General features: G+C 45.8%; 1 long non-coding RNA gene across 1 annotated transcript in view; it reads right to left on the bottom strand.

The window, feature by feature from the left end:
* Positions 1–1,973: 1,973 nt before the first annotated feature.
* The window catches only part of LOC141264335 (uncharacterized), a 68,055-nt gene continuing 45,869 nt past the window's right edge, over positions 1,974–24,159 (bottom strand). The window contains exons 3-7 of the long non-coding RNA XR_012319890.1: positions 13,895–14,060; positions 13,610–13,704; positions 4,957–5,081; positions 4,445–4,633; positions 1,974–2,755 (exon numbers count right to left, since the gene is read on the bottom strand). This is a non-coding gene — a long non-coding RNA (uncharacterized lncRNA). The remainder of the gene's footprint in view (positions 2,756–4,444; positions 4,634–4,956; positions 5,082–13,609; positions 13,705–13,894; positions 14,061–24,159) is intronic.

Below are 24,159 nucleotides of genomic sequence, written 5' to 3'. Positions count from 1 at the left end.
AAGGCCCGGGTTACGTGAAAGTGTATATTTCAGACGTCACGCATTCTAGGGTTAATATATATTTGGAACGACAAAACCCTTAAATTTAATATAATCGGCCCCACATATCCCAACATTCAATATAATGGACCCTACATAGATTTAGCTATAATATAAAAAGCCCTACAAAACCCTCCATTTAATACAATGGGCCCCACAAAGCCCTGCAATTATTATAATGGACCCTGCATAGCCCTCCATTTAATATAATGAGCCTCACATGGCATTTCATATAACACAAATAGCCTTCCCTTTGTCATTGCAGTGCCATCGGAGAACACCCTTTCCCATTGGCGTGCCACTGGAGCACACCCTTTCCCGTTGGCGTGCCACCAGAGTACACCCTTTCCCATTGGAGTGCCACTGGAGCACACCCTTTCTTGTTGGATTGCCACCGGAGCACACCCTTTCCAGTTGACGTGCCACTGGAGCACACCCTTTCCCGATGACGTGCCTCCGGAGCACATCTTTTCCCATTTTTTCACCTATATATGACTATATGGACCCCTTATGTTGAATGGAAGGCTATGTGGGGCCCATTATATTAAATGAAAGGGTATATGGGGCTGTTATATTAAATTTAGTGCCATGTGGGGCCCTTTATATTAAATGTAGAGCTATGTGGTACCCATTAAATTATGTGGAGGGCTATATGTGACCCCTTATATTAAATGGAGGGCTATGTGGGTCCCGTGATATTATATGGATGGCTATGTGGGGCCCATGATATTAAATAGAGGGCTATGTTGGACTCACTACATTATATGTGGGGCCCAATACATTAAATTGAGAGCTATGTGGGGCAAATTATATTAAATGAAGGGTTTTGTTGGGCCCATATTATATGTAAAGCTATGTGGTGCCCATTATAATAAATAGAAATAAATAAATAGAAAGCTACAGTTGTGTTTAATAGTTTACATACCCCGGCAGAATTTTTGCTTTCTTGGCCTTGTTTCAGAGAATATGAATGATAACAAAAAAACTTTTTCTCCACTCATGGTTATTGGTTGGGTGAAGCCATTTATTGTCAAACTACTGTGTTTTCGGTTGTCATTAAGATTTAAAAAGAGAAAACACAGTAGTTTGACAATAAATGGCTTCACCCAACCAATAACCATGAGTGGGCAAAAAGTTTTTTTGTTATCATTCATATTCTCGGAAACAAGGCCAAAGAAGGAAAAATTCTGCCGGGGTATGTAAACTTTTGAGCACAACTGTATACAGGTGCAGTAACCATACAAGAATAGCTAACATATTTACCAAACAAATTAAAGTACATTGTGCATGTCAACAATCAAACTGTCTATAAAGTATTAGCCATATATGGTCCCCACTAAAGAGATTGATGAACCAAAAGTAGTGGTACAGGAAGAGTACTTACTAGTGAGTGCCAAATAGTAGTGCCAGCCCCAATGTGCGTTTTGGCGTGTGCCTTCTTCCGGGGGTGTGGCATCATAAGCAGTGTGTGTCCCATAAATAAACATAAGGTACCAATAGCAGCAACCATAAAATAAAGAGTATTTATGAGGAACGAGTCAGCGCTAAGGATAGGACAGACCTGTGCCGACGTCAATGCAAGAACGCCGCCTCCCTAGTGTATCAGAATAGGCGTGCAACCCAACACCACGTCCACTGAGGTCACATGAGCGGAGAGAAAGTAAGAGTAAACGTGCAGTCAAAAGCCACGCACACGGAGGGTCACATGAACGGAAAGACAGACTAAATGAGTGTGAAGCCTAAAGCCACGCCCACTAAAAGTCACATGAGCGGAGGAGCAGTTGCTCAGAGGCACGCCCCCCATAATCGCAAATAGTGATGTAGGGGGAGAACGGGAGGAAGGCACGCGCATAGATGGAAAGTCACAATTAGGTATACGAAAACCTGTCACAAAAGGTCAAAATAGAGAACAGCTCAGAGAGAGGTAAACCCAGACATGTAGCACAATAGGGTACTAATTAGTATTAACTTTTACCAGACATGGAGAATATATAGTATTAACTTTTACCAAACATGGAGAATATATAGATATCTAGGTAGGACAGAAGAGGTTTAAAGCCTGGACATAAAAATATGTATGTCCAGTGACGACCTGTATGGTAAAGAATCAACAAAAAAGGTTTTATGCAATCTTAACTTATACAATTTATACTATCTTAAGATATAGGTCAGGGAGAACCAGATAAGAAAGAAACAAAAAAGGGAAGGAAATCCCAAGTTGGAGATTGGGCACCCCCCGGGGCATCAAGGACATGAATTCAACACAGGTGGCAACATGGTACCAATGATGCCAGTGATATGAGCCATGCCCTGATGTCATGGAGGTAACCCCAATAAGGATAAAGAAGGAAAATGCCCCAGAAAGAGAAAAAGACATTGTAGCAAATACCCGGATCCAAAAGCTATTAAGGGTATGGATAAAGCTGAAAGAGATACAGAAAAATGGACCTGCAGGTCATTTAAAATGAAGTTGGACAAGTCAATAACATTGGTTATATGCATATAATAAGAACATAGTATATATCCACATGAAACAAATTGATGTCCAGATGTAGTAGATATAGGCTGTTAAAGCCTAATTGTCCACATCTTGTCTAGTGGTGCCTTCTCATCCTATTCTCTTATTTCTCCTCTTCAAAATGATGCCAGGAGGCATCCACATCCTCTTCAATATGGATAGAAGCAAGGGCCAACATCAAGGTACGGTAAGTATATACTAAAAGATGATAAATGGGACATTATTAGGATTGTAGCAACAAACACAATTAAAAATAATTTTAGTTTAAAACATTATAAAAACATGATGCCAAAAATACATCTGGAGGGGAAAAAGGGGAGGGAGATTAGAGAAATGGAGTAAAAGTCAAGGCCTCATTAAGGCCATGGGGATGTAACGTTTTCAAAGTCCAGATCCATCTTGATTCTTTTTGGGCCAGGAGTCGGCTGGTATTGGCACCACGCAGGTTCAAATATATGTGGTCTATCCCCTTAACCCGAAGGATCACAAGCGTGATGGAGCTTAAAATGTTTAGGTATTGTCTTTAATAGATCTAAATTGTCTTCTGTAGCAGCTGCCATGATGTCCTGGACAAGTTCTCTCACTCAAATTTTGAGCATCCTAGTTGTCATGCCTATATATATTAAGGAGCAGGGACACGAAGCATGATATATTACGTTACGTGTTGTACAGGTATTAGGGTATGTTATATCAAACTCCTTTCCAGTCGAAGAGAGAAACTTCTTAGCCTTTTCAATATTAAGGCAAGTTATACAGGAGCCACATGGAGTGTAGCCCCAATTCCTCTTCTTATCGGTTGGTTTTATATCCGTAATCCGTGACTGATTAGTCGGTGTATAATAGCTCCGAACCAAATGGTCCTGTAAATTTAAAGATCTACGTGCAGTGATAGATGGATTTGCAGGGAGTTATTGTTTAAGGGTGCGATCAGCCAATAGGATGAGCCAATGTTTTTTAAAAATGTCATACATCCTCTGCCATTGAGAATGGTATTGAGTCACCATTCTCACAGGATTGGCTTGCACCGATTGTCTCTTAGGACAGATTAATTGTTGACGAGCAGCATTTTTCGCTCGATTGTAGGTGTACTTAATGCTTCTCTTACTGTACCCTCTATCCAGAAACCTCCCTTTCATTTCCTCTGCTCTCATTTCTAAGTCTTCAATGATAGAACAAATCTGTCTGATTCTAAGAAACTGACTAATTGGAACTGATCTAACCACACGTCTTGGATGTGAAGAAGAGGCGTGCAAGACAGCATTGACGGCTGTCTCTTTCCGATAGACATCAGACTGTAAAATGACAGATTCACCCCTTTTAATAGTCACATCCAAGAAATCAATCTTTTGATAATTGAATTTATACGTCAGTCTGATATTAAGTTCATTAGAATTCAGTTCTTGAAAAAAACTGAGTAGTTCTACAGATGTACCTCGCCAGATCAAAAATACATCATCAATGTACCGGGTCCAAAAAATGACCCGGTCCATTGATGATCATCAATGTGATGAGAAGAGCTCCCTCTCCCACAGCCCCAGGAACAAGTTAGCATAAGAGGGCACACAGGCTGCCCCCATTGCTGTTCACTGGAGCTGCAGGAAGAAGGACCCATTGAAGACAAAAAAGTTTTTGGTGAGTACAAACTCCAACAGTGTTAGAATGAAGTCTCTCTCATCAAAGGTAAATTGAGACATGGAATGGAAATGGGCAACGGCTCTCAGTCCATCACCATGGCGGATACTCGTATTTAATGACTACACATCACAAGTAACAAGAAGCATATCCTTGTCAATGTGAGTGGAGTCAATTTTTTGTAGATCAGATGTATCACGTAGATAGGAGGGAATTGTTTCCACCAAAGATTTAAGAAATAATCCACATACTTACTGATCTCTGTGTGAGTCCTCCAATACCAGCAATTATGGGTCTACCCAGAGGGGTCTTCATATCTTTATGGACCTTCCGTAACAAGTACAGCGTTGAAACAGATGGATCCTTCACCAATAATGTGTCATACAATTCCCTGGCGATAATGCCTCTCTCTATCCCAGCTAAAAGGATTTTGTTGAGTTGATCCTTGAAAGATAAGAAGGGATTGAACATCAGTTTTTTGTAACACTGATGGTCTTTAAGCATTTTATTTGCCTCTGCCTCATACATTTTAGTTGGCCACACCACAACGTTGCCACTCGTGTCAGCTGGTTTGAATATAACGTCTTTTATTGCTTTAAGACGTTTCAAACCGATGTGTTCAGACATTCTAAGGTTATCATTGTGTATATTGATAGGTATGCTAAATAAATCCTCAGAAACCAGCTGAACAAAGATGTCAACGTTGGGACATAGTGACAATGGTGGAAAAATTTTTGATTTTGGACGTATGGATATTGGAACCTTACCTAAAGAAGGTATATTGTGTTCAGCCGCCAATCCCTCCAAAACTCTCAAAGTCTCCTGTTCCTCTGGCATTGGAAAATGCTTCTGTATATCTTCATTATGAAACAATTTTTTGAAAAGTAGAGTTCTGGCAAAAATGTATACGTCAAAGCTGTTAACTGATCAAGTCGCAGGATGGAGGTAGCATATAACAGGATGGGGGCGCACATAAAATAGGTCCCACATAGCCAAACATTCAATATAATAGGCCCCTCATAGCTTTTCATATAATATAAAGAGATCTTCAAAACCCTCCATTTAATACAGTGGGCCCCATGTAGCCCTGCAAGTAATATAATGGGTCCCACAAAGAACTCCATTTAATATAATATGACCTTTATAGCTTTCTACTTATTATAATGGGCACCACATAGCTTTACATATAACATGGGCCCCACAAAACCCTTCATTTAATATAATGTGCACCACATAGCTCTCAATTTATTATATGGACCCCATATAGCCCTCCATTTAATATAATGGGCCCCATATAGCCCTCCATTTAATATACTGAATCCAACATAGCCCTCCGTTTAATATAAGGGGTCACATATAGCCCTCTACATAATATAATGGGTACCACATAGCTCTCCATTTAATATAAAGGGCCCCGCATGACACTAAATGTAATATAACGGCCCCATATACCCTTTCATCTATAATATAACCGGGGATGCGTGTCTCTGTCTGAAGCCTTTATAGACTGCGCATGCGCGACGCGCAGTCTGGCTCCAGAAAGAAGTAGGCATCCATCCGTTACAAGTAAGAGGAGTGTATGGCGCTGGAGTTCGCGGTATGCGTAGACACTGAGCGCATACCACGATCTCCGGCGCCATACTTACATACTTACCTGACCGGGAGGAGCGATTCCGCGGCGTCTCTCTTTGCCGGAGACCGGGGGCGGAGTGAAGGCATCGGATCGGCACATGCGCATAGTGCTATCCGGCGCCATTTTACGTCTTCAGCAAAATGGCACCGGACAGTGTGGTGCTCCGGCGCCGCACTCCTTCCCCGGCATCCGACAGAACAGGACACCGCAGCGCTGTAGCACAGGGAAGAAAGGTGAGTATAAAGTGTTTATTTTTTTGTATGTGTGTACAGCATGAAAGGCATGAGGGGGCCACACATACCAGGATTGTGGGATGAGGGGACCATGTATACCAGGATTGGGGGGTGAGGGGACCATGCATACCAGGATAGGGATCTGGGGGGACCATGCATACCAGGATGAGGGGACCATGCATACCAGGATTGAGGGGGTGACGGGACCATGCATACCAGGATTGAGGGGTGAGGGGACCATGCATACCAGGATAGGGATCTGGGGGGACCATGCATACCAGGATGAGGGGTACCATGTATACCAGGATTGGGGGGTGAGGGGACCATGCATACCAGGATTGGGGGGTGAGGGGACCATGCATACCAGGATTGGGGGGTGAGGGGACCATGCATACCAGGATTGGGGGGTGAGGGGACCATGCATACCAGGATTAGGGGATGATGGGGTGCCATGCATACCAGGATTGGGGGGTGACGGGACCATGCATATCAATATTGGGGGGGTGAGGGGACCATGCATATCAGGATTGGGGGGTGAGGGGACCATGCATATCAGGATTGGGGGATGAGGGGACCATGCATACCAGGAGGAGGGGTACCATGCATACCAGGATTGGGGGGTGAGGGGACCATGCATACCAGTATTGGGGGGTGAGAGGACCATGCATACCAGGATTGGGGGGTGAGGGGACCATGCATACCAGGATTGGGGGGAGAGTGGTGCCATGCATATCAGGATTGGGGGGGTGAGGGGTGCCATGCATACCAGAATAGGGATAAGGGGTGCCATGCATACCAGGATGAGGGATGGGGTGCCATGCATACAAGGATGAGGGGTACCATACATACCAGGATAGGGATGAGAGGTACCATGTACACCAGGATGGGGATGTGGAGTGCCATGTATACCAGGATTGGGGATGAGGAGAGCCATGCATACCAGGGTTGGGGATGAGAGAGCCATGCATACCAGGGTTGGGGATGAGGGGTGCAATGCATACCAGGATTGGGGATGAGGGGTGCCATGCATATCAGGATTGGGGATGAGGGGTGCCATGCATACCAGGATTGGGGATGAGGGGTGCCATGCATACCAGGATTGGGGATGAGGGGTGCCATGCATACCAGGATTGGGGATGAGGGAGCCATGCATACCAGGACCAGGATTGGGGATGAGGGAGCCATGCATACCAGGATTGGGGATGAGGGGTGCCATGCATACCCGGATTGGGGATGAGGGGTGCCATGCATACCGGAATTGGGGATGAGGGGTGCCATGCATACCGAGATTGGGGATGAGGGGTGCCATGCATACCGGGATTGGGGATGAGGGGTGCCATGCATACTGGGATTGGGGATGAGGGGTGCCATGCATACCGGGATTGGGGATGAGGGGTGCCATGCATGCCGGGATTGGGGATGAAGGAGCCATGCATACCGGGATTGGGGATGAGGGGGGCCATTCATACCGGGATTGGGGATGAGGGGGGACATGCATACTGGGATTGGGGATGAGGGGTGCCATGCATACCGGGATTGGGGATGAGGGGTGCCATGCATACCGGGATTGGGGATGAGGGGTGCCATGCATACCAGGATTGGGGATGAGGGGTGCCATGCATACCAGGATGAGGAACACCATACATACCAGGATAGGGATGAGGGATGGGGTACCATACATACCAGGATAGGATGAGGAGTACCACACATACCTGGATAGGGATGAGGAGTATCACACACACCAGGATTGGGATGAGGGGGCCACGCATACCAGGATTGGGGGGTGAGGGGTGCCATGCATACCAGGATTGGGGGTGAAGGGTGCCATGCATACCAGGATTGGGGGTGAGGGGTGCCATGCATACCAGGATTGGAGGTGAGGGGTGCCATGCATACCAGGTTAGGGGTGAGGGGTGCCATGCATACCAGGATAGGGGTGAGGGGTGCCATGCATACCAGGATAGGGGTGAGGGGTGCCATGCATACCAGGACAGGATGGGGGCAGCACAAATACCAGGAGGGGGGTAGCACATACCAGCATGGGAGACTATATACCAATAAAAATGCTTGCCACACAGGCGTAGAACGGGTTCAATAGCTAGTTTAATATAATGGGCCTCACATAGCCCTCCAATTAATGTAATGGATACCACATAGCCCTCAAATTAATATAATGGATCTGACATACCCCTTCAATTAATGTAATGGGCATCACATAGCTTTACAAATAAAATAATGGGCCAAATATAACCCTCCATTTAATGTTATGAGCCCCACATGGATTTTCTTATAATATATTGGAACCCACATAGCCCTCCATTCAATATAAGGGGTCCCATATAGCCCTCCATTTATTATAATGTGCCCTACCTACATAGCCTTCCATTTAATATAATGTGACCCACAAAACCCTTCATTTAATACAATGGGCCCCATGTAGCCCTGTAATTAATATAATGGGTCCCACAAAAATCTCCATCTATAATATAACTAGAGATGCTTACCTCTGTCTCAAGCTTTTATAGACTGCGCAAGCACGACACATCTGTGCAGTCTGGCTCCAGACAGAAGAACGCATGTAGGTGTTACAGCTAAGAGGAGTGTGTATGGAGCCGGAGATCGCGGTATGCGTAGACACTGAATGCATACCCCGATCTTTGGCGCCATACTTACCTGATCGGGAGGAGCGTTGCTGCGACGCCTCTCTTTTCTCTGTGTGCCCGCTAGTAAGGAGAATGAATATTCAGTGCTCCTCACTCCCATGGGCGTCGGGAGCAGTGAATATTCATTTTCTTTAGCAACAGGCACACGCAGGAGTTGCAGCAGCCATCTTCTGCCTCCTGTGTCAGCTCCTGCGCCGCTTCCCCCACAGTGTTTGTGTGTATGTATGTATGTATATACACTGCTCAAAAAATAAAGGGAACACTTAAACAACAGAATATAACTCCAACTAAATCAAACTTCTGTGAAATCAAACTGTCCACTTAGGAAGCAGCACTGATTGACAATCAATTTCACATGCTGTTGTGCAAATGGAATAGACAATAGATGGAAATTATTGGCAATTATCAAGACACCCTCAATAAAGTAGTGGTTCTGCAGGTGGGGACCACAGACCACATCTCAGTACCAATGCTTTCTGGCTGATGTTTTGGTCACTTTTGAATGTTGGTTGTGCTTTCACACTCGTGGAAGCATGAGACGGACTCTACAACCCACAGAAGTTGCTCAGGTAGTGCAGCTCATCCAGGATGGCACATCAATGCGAGCTGTGGCAAGAAATTTTGAGGTCTGTCAGCGTAGTGTCCAGAGGCTGGAGGCGCTACCAGGAGACAGGCCAGTACACCAGGAGACGTGGAGGGGGAGCCCTACAAAATGACCTCCAGCAGGCCACAAATATGCATGTGTCTGCACAAACAGTTAGAAACCGACTCCATGAGGGGGGTATGAGGGCCCGACGTCCACAGATGGGGGTTGTGCTCACAGCCAAACACCGTGCAGGACGCTTGGCATTTGCCACAGCCCTGTGCTCTTCACAGATGAAAACAGGTTCACACTAAGCACATGTGACAGACGTGACAGTCTGGAGACGCCGTGGAGAGCGATCTGCTGCCTGCAACATCCTTCAGCATGACCGGTTTGGCAGTGGGTCAGTAATGGTGTGGGGTGGCATTTCTTTGGAGGGCCGCACAGCCCTGCATGTGCTCGCCAGAGGTAGCCTGACTGCCATTAGGTACTGAGATGAGATCCTCAGACCCCTTGAGAGACCATATGCTGGTGCGGTTGGCCCTGGGTTCCTCCTAATGCAGGACAATGCCAGACCTCATGTGGCTGGAGTGTGCCAGCAGTTCCTGCAAGATGAAGGCATTGAAGCTATGGACTGGCCCGCCCGTTCCCCAGACCTGAATCCGATTGAGCACATCTAGGACATCATGTCTCGCTCCATCCACCAACGTCACATTGCACGACAGACTGTCCAGGAGTTGGCGGATGCTTTAGTCCAGGTCTGGGAGATCTCACAGGAGACCATCCACAACTTCATCAGGAGCATGCCCAGGCAAAAAAGTGTGAAACAACAGAAAATATATCTTACATTATAGGTTCTTCAAAGTAGCCACCTTTTGCTTTAATGACTGCTTTGCACACTCTTGGCATTCTCTTGATGAGCTTCAAGAGGTAGTCACCGGAAATGGTTTTCACTTCACAGGTGTGCCCTGTAAGGTTTAATAAGTGGGATTTCTTGCCTTATAAATGGGGTTGGGACCATCAGTTGTGTTGTGCAGAAGTCAGGTGGATACACAGCTCATAGTCCCACTGAATAGACTGTTAGAATTTGTATTATGGCAAGAAAAAAGCAGCTAAGTAAAGAAAAACTAAGAGTGGCCATCATTACTTTAAGAAATGAAGGTCAGTCAGTCTGAAAAATTGGGCAAACTTTGAAAGTGTCCCCAAGTGCAGTTGCAAAAACCATCAAGCGCTACAAAGCAACTGGCTCACATGAGGACTGCCCCAAGAAAGGAAGACCAAGATTCACCTCTGCTTCTGAGGATAAGTCTATCCGAGTCACCAGCCTCAGAAATCGCAGGTTAACAGCAGCTCAGATTAGAGACCAGGTCAATGCCACACAGAGTTCTAGCAGCAGACACATCTCTACAACAACTGTTAAGAGGAGACTTTGTGCAGCAGGCCTTCATGGTAACATAGCTGCTAGGAAACCACTGCTAAGGACAGGCAACAAGCAGAAGAGACTTGTTTGGCCTAAAGAACACAAGGAATGGACATTAGACCAGTGGAAATCTGTTCTTTGGTCTGATGAGTCCAAATTTGAGATCTTTGGTTCCAACCACCATGTCTTTGTGGGATGCAGAAAAGGTGAGCGGATGGACTCTACATGCCTGGTTCCCACCGTGAAGCATGGAGGAGGAGGTGTGATGGTGTGGGGGTGCTTTGCTGGTGACACTGTTGGGGATTTATTCAAGATTGAAGGCATACTGAACCAGCATGGCTACCACAGCATCTTGCAGCGGCATGCTAATCCATCCGGTTTGCGTTTAGTTGGACCATCATTTTTCAACAGGACAATGACCCCAAACACACCTCCAGAATGTGTAAGGGCTATTTGACCAAGAAGGAGAGTGATGGGGTGTTACGCCAGATGACCGAGCCTCCACAGTCACCAGACCTGAACCCAATCGAGACGGTTTGGGGTGAGCTTGACAGCAGAGTGAAGGCAAAAGGGCCAACAAGTGCTAAGCATCTCTGGGAACTCCTTCAAGATTGTTGGAAGACCATTTCCGGTGACTACCTCTTGAAGCTCATCAAGAGAATGCCAAGAGTGTGCAAAGCAGTCATCAAAGCAAAAGGTGGCTACTTTGAAGAACCTAGAATATAAGACATGTTTTCAGTTGTTTCACACTTTTTTGTTAACTATATAATTCTACATGTGTTAATTCATAGTTTTGAAGCCTTCAGTGTGAATGTACATTTTTCATAGTCATGAAAATACAGAAAAATCGATAAATGAGAAGGTGTGTCCAAACTTTTGGTCTGTACTGTATATACATTCAGGAGACCTTGCTTATAAAAAAGGGTGCGAAGCTTAGAGCTTCATTTAGGCCCCGCAGAGTCCAGAGTAAGAATGCATCTGGCCTCTTTATGGGCCAGAAGTTTTGCGGCATTGCCTCCCCGGGAGCCAAGATGTAACACATCTATTCCATGCACCTTCAATGTCCTTGGGTCCAAATTATGTACGGCCCGGACGTGGCGTAGTAATGTGTTGAGATCCCGGGATCATCCGCCGTCTATCAGGCCGCAGCCACAAGTGGCATGATAGACGACATTGGTGGTACCACACGAGATGTAATTCGTAATACAAGAGAGCCGTCAGATGATGCAAAGGATGCACTTCGGAAGAAATTGGCGCAGGCAAGACAGTGGCCACAGGGAAAGCAAACCACCATGGGTTCGAAATGAGTTTGATGGAGATGGAACATAGTTGGTGGACACCAAGAGATCTCCCAAGTTTTTGGCCCGCCGAGCCTTCATCAGTGAGGGATTACCAAGGTGGCTTCGCAGGGAGGGCTCCATGCCAAGCATACCCCAATGTTTAGTCAAAATCGTCCGAATAGAGTCCCATTCGTGATTGAAGGTAGAAATATAGCGGGTACCTTCTTGTTCTTTCACCGCTTCCCCCGAACAGGCTGGGTACAATAACTGGTTACAGGGAGTTCCCCGTGCCATCCGATAGCCACGGTCGATGCTCCTGTTACTATATCCACGATTCCTAAAACGATCAGCCAGATCTGCGGCTTGTGTCTCAAATTTAGTCAGTGGAGCAAATCCGCCTCATCCTGTCTGACCGGGACTGCCCTAATCTTCGATGAATTATGTGCGGACTCAGTGTTTCAAAGCATTTACTGCCATAGGTTTGCGGTAGACGTCAGTCTGAATAGCGGAGTGGGCATCCACCTCCAGAGTGACGTCAAGAAAATCAATGCATTTAGCATGATGTGTATAAGTGAGTTTGATCCCAAGTGAGTTAGAAATGAGTCGCACCATAAAATTATCAAGCTCCTTCACCGTCCCCCGCCAAAAAAATAAAATGTCATCGATGTATCTCAGCAAAGACTCAACCTGGTCCACGCCCCGCGTGCCCTCATCACCAAAGAGGTCCCTCTCCCATGCCCCAAGGAAGAGACTGGCGTACGAGGGCGCGCAGGCCGCCCTCATGGCTGTGCCTCGCTTTTGGAGATACACCATATCTTTAATTAAAAAATAATTATGTGAGAGGACGAGGTGAAGGAGCTCAAGGATAAATTCAAGCGATGGGCCGTCCAGGTCGGAGGTTCCGAGGAAGAGGCGGACCACTTCCAGGCCCAGATCATGGCTGATACAAGTGTACAGGCTCTCAACATTGGCCGTCACCATCAGAGTGCCGTCCTCCACAAGGACGCTATCAACCCGAGTAAGGACGTTCGTTGTGTCCTTTATATATGGTGGATAAACTCAACAAGGGGCCTGAGATGTCTGTCAATGTATTTGCATATCAATTCGCACAGGCCTCCCAAACCAGGCACAATCGGACGTCCCGGGGGGCTGACAGCGTCCTTGTGTATCTTGGGAAGGAGATAGAAGGTAGCCGTTTTTGGAAACTGCATTGTAAGAGCCTCCACTGTTTTCTTGTTGATAACTCCTTGTTCACAGGCATGAGCCAGGATCCCCTGGAGCACCGCGGAGAACGTTGCTGTTGGGTTAAAAGATAATTTAGTATAGATGTTGAGCCCCGTAATTGGCGAAGTGTCTCCTTTTCATATTTGGAACAGGGCCATACCACTATGTTCCCTCACTTGTCTGCCGGTTTAAAGAACACGTCTTGAAGAGACTGCAACTGTTGAATGGCTACATGTTGGAAGTGTGTCAAATTATCAAATCTCCGGCGTGTGGAGAGACGTCTAAGGTCCTCCGTGACCAATCGCACAAATATCTACACAGCCGGACTGAGGGACAAAGGTGGGAAACATGTGGATTTAGGGTACAAGCATTGTAATGACCCACCTGTTGAAAGAGTTCCCTGCTTCAAAAGGAAGTCCTCTAAATTTTGTAGGGCCTCTTCCTCCACAGCGCTCATAGGGTCTCCATCACCACGCAACCTTGAATGGAGTTTATGGAGAATCAGTTTGCGGGCAAACATGTGGAGGCTCTTGAGAGCAGTGAAAAAAAGAATGGCATTTATTGGTGAAAATGATAGGCCTCTCCCAAGAACTTCCACCTGTGCAGCAGATAGTATACAGTATGTGTAGATAGGTTAATGATACGGAGCCCCCCCCGGGATACACCAACCTGGAATGGAGTCGTCTGTTTCCTTCTGTTGAGTCTAGTCTGGACCCTTTGTGGGGGGTAGGTGGGTTGTCTGGCATGAGAGCCTGATGGTTCCAGAGGGAAACGGTCATCTGTAGACGTCAATGACGCTGTTGATACCGAACGTGAGCGGGAATAGTTGCTGTTCCTAAAATGAGAGAGTGTGACGTCTCAGATGGAAGCCTCCATCTATAAACACTCGAGGTCTGTTTATCCCGTATATCACGTTGTAATTTTTGGTCTTACTTGAATAAATTTCTTTGACCCACTTTTGGGATTCAGCGTCAATGTCGTCATTTAGTTTCTTCAGATCGTCACTAGTTAAGTCTCTCTTGAGCTGGATCTGAAGCTGCTCAATTTCAGTTTCAATCTCTGAAAGGGATGCCTCATTCATCTTCTTTTTACTCACTCTTTTCTCCTTTGTCCTCATACTGCTTGAGTCGGCAGGTTTTCGTGATACACCAGTCCACTGGTAACTGGTGTATTTGCGACTCTTTTTGTATAATATACTGGACCTCCGTTTGACTCAATTTAATATAGTAGGTCCCACATAGCCCTACAATTAATGTATTGGGCACCACATAGCTTTACATATAATATAATGGATCTTACCTACCCCTCCATTTAATGTAATGGGCCCCACATAGATTTTCTAATAATATATTGGCAGCCACATAGCACTCCATTCAATATAAGTGGTCCCAATTAGCCCTCCATTTATTAAAATGTGCCCTACATAACATTCCATTTAATATAATTGGAACCGCAAAACCCTTCATTTAATATAACCGGCCCCACATAGCCCAACATTCAATATAATGGACCCCACATAGATCTACCTATAATATAAAGAGCCCTACAAAACCCTCTATTTAACACAATCGGCCCCACGTAGCCCTATAATTATTATATTGGACCTCGCATAGCCCTCCATTTAATATAATGAGCGCCACATGGCACTCCATATAACAGGCCACACTTAGCCTTCCCTTTTCCATTGCAGTGCCCCCTTTCCCGTTGGCGTGCTATCGGAGCGCACCTTTTCCCATTGGCATGCCTCCATTCAATATAAAGGATCCCATATAGCCTTCCATTTATTAGAATACACCCTACATAGCCTTCCCTTTAATATAATCACACCCACAAAACCCTTTCTTTAATATAATATAATGGATCCCATACAGCCCTCCATTTAACATACTGCGTCCAACTTAGCCCTCCATTTAATATAAGGGGTCACATATAGCCCTCCACATAAATTAATGGGTACCACATAGCTCTCCATTTAATATAAAGGGCCCCACATGGCACTAAATTTAATATAATGACCCCATATACCCTCTAATTTAATATGATGGGCCCCACATAGCCCTCCATTTAATGTAATGGGTACCACATAGCCCTCAAATTAATATAATGGTTCCGACATAGCCCTTCAGTTAATGGAATGGGCACCACATAGCTTTACATATAAAATAATGGGCCAAATATAACGCTCCATTTAATGTTATGGGCCCCACATGGATTTTCTTATAATATATTGGGACCCACATGGCCCTCCATTCAATAAGTGGTCCCATATAGCCCTCCATTTATTATAATGTGCCCTACATAGCCTTCCATTTAATATAATGTGACCCAAAAAAATAATAATAATTTAATACAATGGGCCCTGCGTAGCCCTGAAATTAATATAATGGGTCCCACAAAAAACTCTATTTAATATAATGTGATCTGCATAACATTCTATCTATAATATAACCGGCCGAGAGTCCGTCTGTCTGAAGCCTATAGACTGCGCGTCCTGGCTCCAGACAAAAGAACGCATGGAGCCGTTACAGGTAAGAGGAGTGTATGGCACCGGAGATCGCGGTATGCGTAGACACTGAACGCATACCGCAATCTCCGGCGCCATACTTACATACTTACCTGACCGGGAGGAGCGTTGCCGCGGCGCCTCTCTTCTGGCCAGAGACCGGGGGCGGAGTGAAGGCGTCGGAATCGCCGCATGCGCATAGCGCTATCTGGCGCTATTTTACTGAAGACATTGCATTGTGTCTTCAGCAAAATGACGCCGGACAGCGCGTTGCTCTGGCGCCGCATTCCTCCCCCGGCAGAACAGGACACAGCAGCGCTGGAGTACAGGGAAGAAAGGTCAGTATAAGTGTTTTTTGTTTGTATGTGTGCAGAGGAGTACCATGCATACCAGGATTGGGGGGTGAGGGGGCCACACATACCAGGATTGGGGGATGAGGGGTACCATGCATACCAGAATTGGGGGATGAGGGGGCCACACATACCAGGATTGGGGGATGAGGGGGCCACACATACCAGGATTGGGGGATGAGGGGGCCACACATACCAGGATTGGGTGGATGAGGGGTACCATACATACCAGGATTGAGGGATGAGGGGGCCACACATACCGGGATTGGGGGATGAGGGGACCATGCATACCAGGATTGGGGGATGAGGGGACCATGCATACCAGGATAGGGGGTGAGGGGACCATGCATATCAGGATTGAGGGATGAGGAGGCCACGCATACCAGGATTGGGGGATGAGGGGTACCAAGCATACCAGAATTGGGGGTGAGGGGTACCATTCATACCAGGATTGGGGGATGAGGGGTACCATGCATTTCGGATTGGGGGATGAGGAGTGCCATGCATACCAGGATAGGAGATGGGGGGTGCCACGCATACCAGGATAGGGGATGGGGGGTGCCATGCATACGAGTATTGGGGGAAGAGGGGTGCCATACATACCAGGATTGGGGGGAAAGGGGTACCATGCATACAAGGATTGAGGGGTGAGGGGTACCATGCATACCAGGATAGGGGAATGAGGGGTACCATGCATACCTGGATTGGGGGATGAGGGCTACCATGCATACCAGGATAGGGATCTGGGGGGGCCATGCATACCAGGATTCGGATAAGGGGCCATGCATACCAGGATAGGGATGAGGGGTACCATGTATACCAGGATAGGGATGAGGGGTACCATGCATACCAGGATGAGGGAGCTATGCATACCAGGATGAGGGGCGCCATGCATGCCAGGATTGGGGATGACGGGTTCCATGCATGCAAGGACTGGGGATGAGGGGTGCCATGCATACCAGGATTGGAGGTGAGGTGTGCCATGCATACCAGGATAGGGATGAGGCGTGCCATGCATACCAGGATAGGGATGAGGCGTGCCATGCATACCAGGATTGGGGGATGAGGGGACCATGCATATCAGGATTGAGGGATGAGGAGGCCACGCATACCAGGATTGGGGGATGAGGGGTGCCATGCATACCAGGATTAGTGGTGAGAGGTGCCATGCATACCAGGATTGGGGGTGAGGGGTGCCATGCTTACCAGGATTGAGGGTGAGGGGTGCCATGCATACCAGGATTGAGGGTAAGGGGTGCCATGCGTGCCAGGATTGGGGGGTGAGGGGTGCCATGCAAACCAGGATAGGGATGAGGTGTACCATGCATACCAGGATAGGGATGAGGGCAGCACATAACAGGATGGGGGAACAGGATTGATGAGCACAAATACCAGGATGGGGGCAGCACAAATACCAGGATAGGAGACCATATATCAATAAAAATGCTCGCCACCCGGGCGTAGAACGGGCTCAATAGCTAGTTTATTATAATGGGACCTTCATAGCCCTCCATTTAATATAGTGGACCCCACATAACCCTCCATTTAAAATAATGGTCCCCACGTAGTCTTCCATTTAATATAATGAGCGCCACTTACCATTCATATAATATCACGGGACCTACATAGCCTTCCATTTAATATAAGGGGACACATATAGGCCTCCACGTAATATAATGGGCCCCACATGGCACTAAATTGTCAAATATACCCTATCATTTAATATACCGTATTTTTCAGACTATAAGATGCACTGGACCAAAAGACGCACCTAGGTTTTAGAGGAGGAAAATAGAAAAAAAATTGAAGCAAAAATGTGGTCATGATGCGCTGTTAAAGGGGAGGGGGTCTCTGGCTGACACTTATAAGGGTAATGTCCCTCAATTCTGTTAATAATATCCCCCATCCTGGAATATATGGCCCCGCTCTTCCTATTATACGTGGTCCCCATCCCTATCCAGGTATGCATGGCAACGCTGATCCCCATCCTGGTATGCATGTCACTCCTCATCGTTGTATACATGGCATCCCTCTTCCTAGTATGCGTGGACCCTTCATCCCTCTTCCTGATATGCATGGCACCCCTCATCCTAAAATGTATGGTCCCCCTCATCCCTCTTCCTGGTATGAATGCCCCCTCCCCGATCCCCATCCTGGTATGCAAGGCACCCCTGATCCCCATCCTGGTATGCAAGGCACCCCTAATCCTGGTATACATGGCACCCCTCATCCTTATCCTACAATGCATGGCCCCCCTCATCTCTATCCTGGTATGCAAGGCACCTCTCTTCCCTATCCTGGTATGCATGGCACCCCTCATCCCTCTTCCTGGTATGCATGGCCCCTTCATCCCTCTTCATGGTATGCATGGCACCCATCATCCTGGTATGTATGCCCCCCCCATCCCTGTTCCTGGTATGCATGGTCCCTCCCCAATCCCCATCACGCTGCACACAAAAATAATAAACAATTAGGCTATGTGCCCACGATGCAGAAATGCTCAGGATTTTTTCCTGAGCGTTTCTGCATCTCCCTGGCAGAAAAAAACGCATGCGGATTGTATATGCGTTTTCCTTCCAGGGACATGTGGAAGTGAAGCGTTCTTCACATGCATTTCCGCATGCGGGTTGACAAGCGCTTTCCAAGCGATTTTAGCATCACTTGGAAAGTGCTTGTCAACTTGGTCACACTATATAAATCCATGCAAACAGCATGGATTTATATAGTGTGACCCGAGAGAATGTCAAAAAATAAAAAAATAAATCTATACTTACCCTCCGATGGCCCGCGCTGTCTCGCTTCACCGTCCAGGCTGTGGTAGACTGAAGGACCTGCCGACGTCAGCGTCGCGTGACCCGTCACATGACTATGACGTCAGCGCAGGTCCTTCAGTACATCGCGAACTGTCGGCATGCGAGGAGGAGCGCACCGCGGGCCGCCAAAAGGCAAGTATATATTTATTTTTTATTTTATTCTTTTTTTTACAGTTTTCTATGGTACCCAGGTCCGGAGGAGAGTCTCCTCTCCTCTAGACCTGGGTACCATCTGCATATTAGAACGCATGGAATGCGCATCTACATACGTATGTAGTGATGCGTAATCCATGCGGTCTAATGCAAGTCAATGGCGGCGAAAACGCAGCACTTCCGCAAAATAATTGGTAGTGCTGCGTTTTTTTCCGCAATGATAATCCGCAGCGGAAATTTCCGCAGAATGAGCACAGCACATGCAGATTATCATTGTGGAACATGGCAGGCCTTCTACCATGTGTTTAAGTGTTTCTGCAGCGTTTTTGCCTCTGCGGAAACGCTTAAAAAACGCATCGTGGGCACACAGCCTAATACTCACCTCCTCTCTCTACTACAGTGCTGTGTCCTGCTCTGCTGCCAGCACTGGTCTCACCATGCATGGCGTAACTTCCATGTGCCCTTACAAGGTGAGATCAGCTGCCGGAATAGTCACTGCTCCCCACGCCGGGATTGTGTGCGTGCGGAGCAGTGACTTCATACTCCTTAATAGCCAGCACACAGTGTAGCTGTGCAATGGCTCCTGTCGGGCAATCGCATGTGCCCGCTATCAAAGAGCATGAATATTCATCCCTCTCCACTCCCATGGGCGTGGAGAAGGGTGAGTAATCATGCTCTTGAATAGCAGGCACACACGATCACCTGGCAGCAGCAGAAGGCGCGCTGCATCTATACTGTGTGCCCACTAGTAAGGAGAATGAATATTCAGTGCTCCCATGCAGTGAATATTCATTTTCTTTAGCAGCAGGCACACACAGGAGCTTCAGCAAAAGGCTTCTGTCTCCTGTGCCCGCACCTCCGCCCCCCCCCCACAGTGTGTATGTATGTATGTATGTGTGTGTATGTATGCATGTATAAATAAATATATATATATATACAGTTATATTTGGGTACCCCTATTAATCTTAAGCTTAATGTTTTATAAAAATTGGTGTTTTTGCAACAGCTATTTCAGTTTGATATATGTAATAACTGTTGGACACAGTAATGTTTCTGCCTTGAAATGAGGTTTATTGTACTAACAGAAAATGTGCAATCTGCATTCAAACAAAATTTGACAGGTGCATAAGTATGGGCACCTCACCAGAAAAGTGACATTAATATTTAGTAGATCCTCCTTTTGCAAAAATAACAGCCTCTAGTCGCTTCCTGTAGCTTTTAATGATATCCTGGATGAAGGTATTTTTGACCATTCCTCTTTACAAAACAATTCCAGTTCAGTTAAGTTTGATGGTCGCCGAGCATGGACAGCCCTATTCAAATGATCCCACAGATGTTCAATGATATTCAGGTCTGGGGACTGGGATGGCCATTCCAGAACATTGTAATTGTTCCTCTGCATGAATGCCTGAGTAGATTTGGAGCGGTGTCATTTTTACAACAAAATTTACAAAACCATTTTTTTAGGCACCACATCACATTTGAAGTGACTTTGAGGGGGCCTTTATGACAGAAAATATCCAAAAGTGACACCGTTCTAAAAACTGCATCCCTCAAGGTGCTCAAAACCACATTCAAGAAGTTTATTAACCCTTCAGGTGCTTCACAGGAATTTTTGGAATGGGGAAGAAAAAAATGAACATTTAACTTTTTTCACAAAAATGTTACTTTAGACCCAATTTTTTCTGTTTTTGCAGGGGTAACAGGAAAAAATGGACACCAAAATTTGTTGTGCATTTTCCCGAGCACGCAGATACCCCATACGTCGGGAAAAAACACGGCAGGGCTCAGAAGGGAAAGCGCGCCATTTGACTTTTTGAATGTAAAATTGGCTTAAATAATTAGCGGACTCCATGTTGTGTTTGGAGAGCCCCTGATGTGCCTAAATAGTGGAAACCCCCAAATGACACCATTTTGGAAACTAGGCCCCTCCGGGAACTTATCTAGATGTGTGGTGAGCACCTTGAACCCCCAGGTGCCTCACAGAAGTTTATAACATGGTGCTGTGAAAATAAAATTTTCACATTTTTCCCACAAAAATGTTTTTCAGCCCCCAGTTTTGCATTTTCATAAGGGTAACAGGAGAAATTGCACCATGCAACTTGTTGTGCAATCTCTCCTGAGTAAGCAGATACCCCATATGTGGGGGAAAATCACTGCATGGGCGCACGGCAGGGTTCGGAAGGCAAGGAGCGCCATTTGACTTTTTGATTGTAAAATTTGCTTGAATAATTATTGGATGCCATGTTACGATTTGGGGAGCCTCTGATGTGCCTTAACAGTGGAAACCCCTGACAAGTGACACCATTTTGGAAACTACCCCCCTCAGCGAACTTATCTAGATGTGTGGTGAGCATCCTGAACCCCCAAGTGCTTTACAGAAGTTGATAACATGGAGCCGTGAAAATAAAAAAATTCTAACTTTTTCCACAAAAATTATGTTTTAGCCCCTATTTATTTTTTCTTTTCACAAGGTTAAGAGGAGAAAATGGGCCCCAAAAACTATTGTGCAATTTCTCCTGAGTACGCCAATACCCCATATGTGGGGAAAATACAGTGTTTGGGTGCATGGCAGAGTTCAGAAGGGAAGGAGCACTGTGTGACTGTTTGAACGCAAAATTGGCTGGAATCGAGAGTGGACGCCATGTTGAGTTTGGAGAGCCCATGATGTGCCTAAATAGTGGAAACCCCCCACAAGTGATCCCATTTTGGAAACTACACCCCTCAAGGATTTTATCAAGGGATATTGTGAACATTTTGAACCCAGAGGTACGACACAGAATTTGATAACATTAGGTCATCATATTGAATAAGTTGTCATTAGTCTTGAGCGCAAGTGCTCGCTACTTGAGTTTGCATCGGGTACTCAGGCATGCACCATGTATCGCGCGTGCTCAAGTGACATGCTCAAGTCCCCGCCCGGCATGTTTCACGGTTATTAGACACCCCAAAAAAAACATGAGGGGATCGCTCGTGCAGGGCAGGCAATCCCCGCAAGTTTTTTTTGGCCGCGAAACATATGGGGCGGAGACTCGAGCATGTCACTTGAGCACCCGCGATACTCAGTGCATAACCGAGTACCCGATGCAAACTCAAGTAGCGAGCACTTGCGCTCAACACTAGTCGCCATATCGTCATTTTTTTTTTTTTACTTTTAAAAAAATCCCAACCCTAGCCCCAACCCTAACCCTAACCCCAACCCTAACCCCAGCCCAGCCCTAACTCTAACCCAACCCTAACCCTAGCCCCAGCACAACCCTAGAGTTTATTTTTTACGCCGATCCTCGTGCGGTATAATTGATTAGACGACTTTATTCTTCGGGTCGGTGCGATTACAGCGATAACAGATTCATATCGGGTTTTTATGATTGATAGCTGTCACACACTAAAAGACGCATTTTTTTGTAAAATCTAGTTTTTGCATCGCCATATTTTGAGAGCTATAATTTTTCCATATTTCGGCCCACAGAGTCATGTGACGGCTTGTTTTCTGCGGGATGAGTTGACAATTTTATTGGTGCCATTTTCAGGCACGTGCCATTTTTTGATTGCTTTCCATTCTGATTTATGGGAGGCAGAATAAACAAAAACCAACAATTCAGGAATTGTTTTTTTTTTGTTTTTTTATTCTGTTCCGCATGTGGTAAAATTGATAAGGTAGCTTTTTTCTTCGGGTCAGTACGTTTACAGCGGTACCACGTTTATATAGTTTTTTGATGTGTTGGCGCTTTTACACAATAAAAGCTATTTTATAGAAAAATAATTTTTTTGCATCGCTTTATTCTGAGAGCTTTAACTTTTTTATTTTTCGGTTGATGGAGCTGTATGGCAGCTTGTTTTTTGCGGGACAAGATGACATTTTCAGAGGTACCATATTTATTTATATTCGTTTTTTTGATCGTGTGTTATTCCATTTTTTGATTGGCGGTATGATAAAGCATTGTTTTTTGCTTCGTTTTTTTTTTTTTTACCATGTTCACTAAAGGGGTTAAGTAGTGGTACAGTTTTATAGGTCAGGTCATTCCGGACGCGGCGATACCAAATATGTGTACTTTTATTGTTTTGGATTTTTTTTCATAATATTTATTGATGGGTACATTATATTTTTATTTTTGGTGGATTATTTTTTTTAATTTTTTTTTTAGATTTTTACAATTTTTTTTTAAATTTTTTAATACTTTTTTTTTACTTTTATTCTTTGTCCCACTATGGGACTTTCACTTTTTTTTATTCTGATCACCTGTATAGCATAGGGATGGAGCACCATCCCTATGCTATACAGGCTGTCAGCGTTGCAGATGCAGAAGATATTTTGGTCATGCACTGCGCATGACCAAAGTATCTTCCTGCTGTCTGGTGACCCAGATGTTGTCATGACGACCTCGGGTCGTCAAGGCAACATCCGGGAAGCCGCGGCAGATAGCATTGGACACCGGCAGGAGAGATGAGCATCGCGATCACCTCCCATTGCCACTGCAATGCTGTGATCGACTTCGATCGCAGCACTGCGGGGATTAATGTGCCGGGAACGGTGCGGTACCGCTCCCTCCACATAGCACTAGGTGTCAGCTGTGACAATCAGCTGACACCCGGCGGCAATCGCGCATGCACAGCTTGTGTGCGGGCGCGATCTCCATGAGGTACTATTCCCTACCTGGATCTAAAGTCCCAGGGCGCAGGTACGTATTAGTACATGTTGGGTTTTTAAAGAGTTGATAATAGGACCTATATAGCTCTCAATTTAATGTAATGGGCCCCACAAAGCCCTCCATTTAATATTGTGGGTCCCATACAGCCCTCCATTTAATATATTGCGTACAACATAACCCTCCATATAAGGGGTCACATACAGCCCTCCACATAATATAATGGGTACCACATAGCTCTCCATTTAATATAAAGGGCCCCACATGGCATTAAATTTAATATAACGCCTTTCAACGCAAAGCAGTGCGTCTTAATCATTGATTATAATCATTGATTAAGACGCACTGCTTTGCGTCGAAACACGTATGTTTTTAATTTCTGGACTGTGACTTACTGGATTTTATACCATTTGAAGCTATGAAATAAATGAAGAATGGATTTTTAATGGACTAATAGCGCTGGACTTAT

This window comes from Phyllobates terribilis, unplaced genomic scaffold (assembly GCF_046119375.1).
Source record: "Phyllobates terribilis strain yellow unplaced genomic scaffold, ASM4611937v1 Scaffold_4__5_contigs__length_816908805, whole genome shotgun sequence".
NCBI lineage: Eukaryota > Metazoa > Chordata > Amphibia > Anura > Dendrobatidae > Phyllobates > Phyllobates terribilis.
The sequence above is the reverse complement of the archived record's forward strand: the minus strand, read 5'-3'. Positions and strand labels throughout refer to the sequence as shown.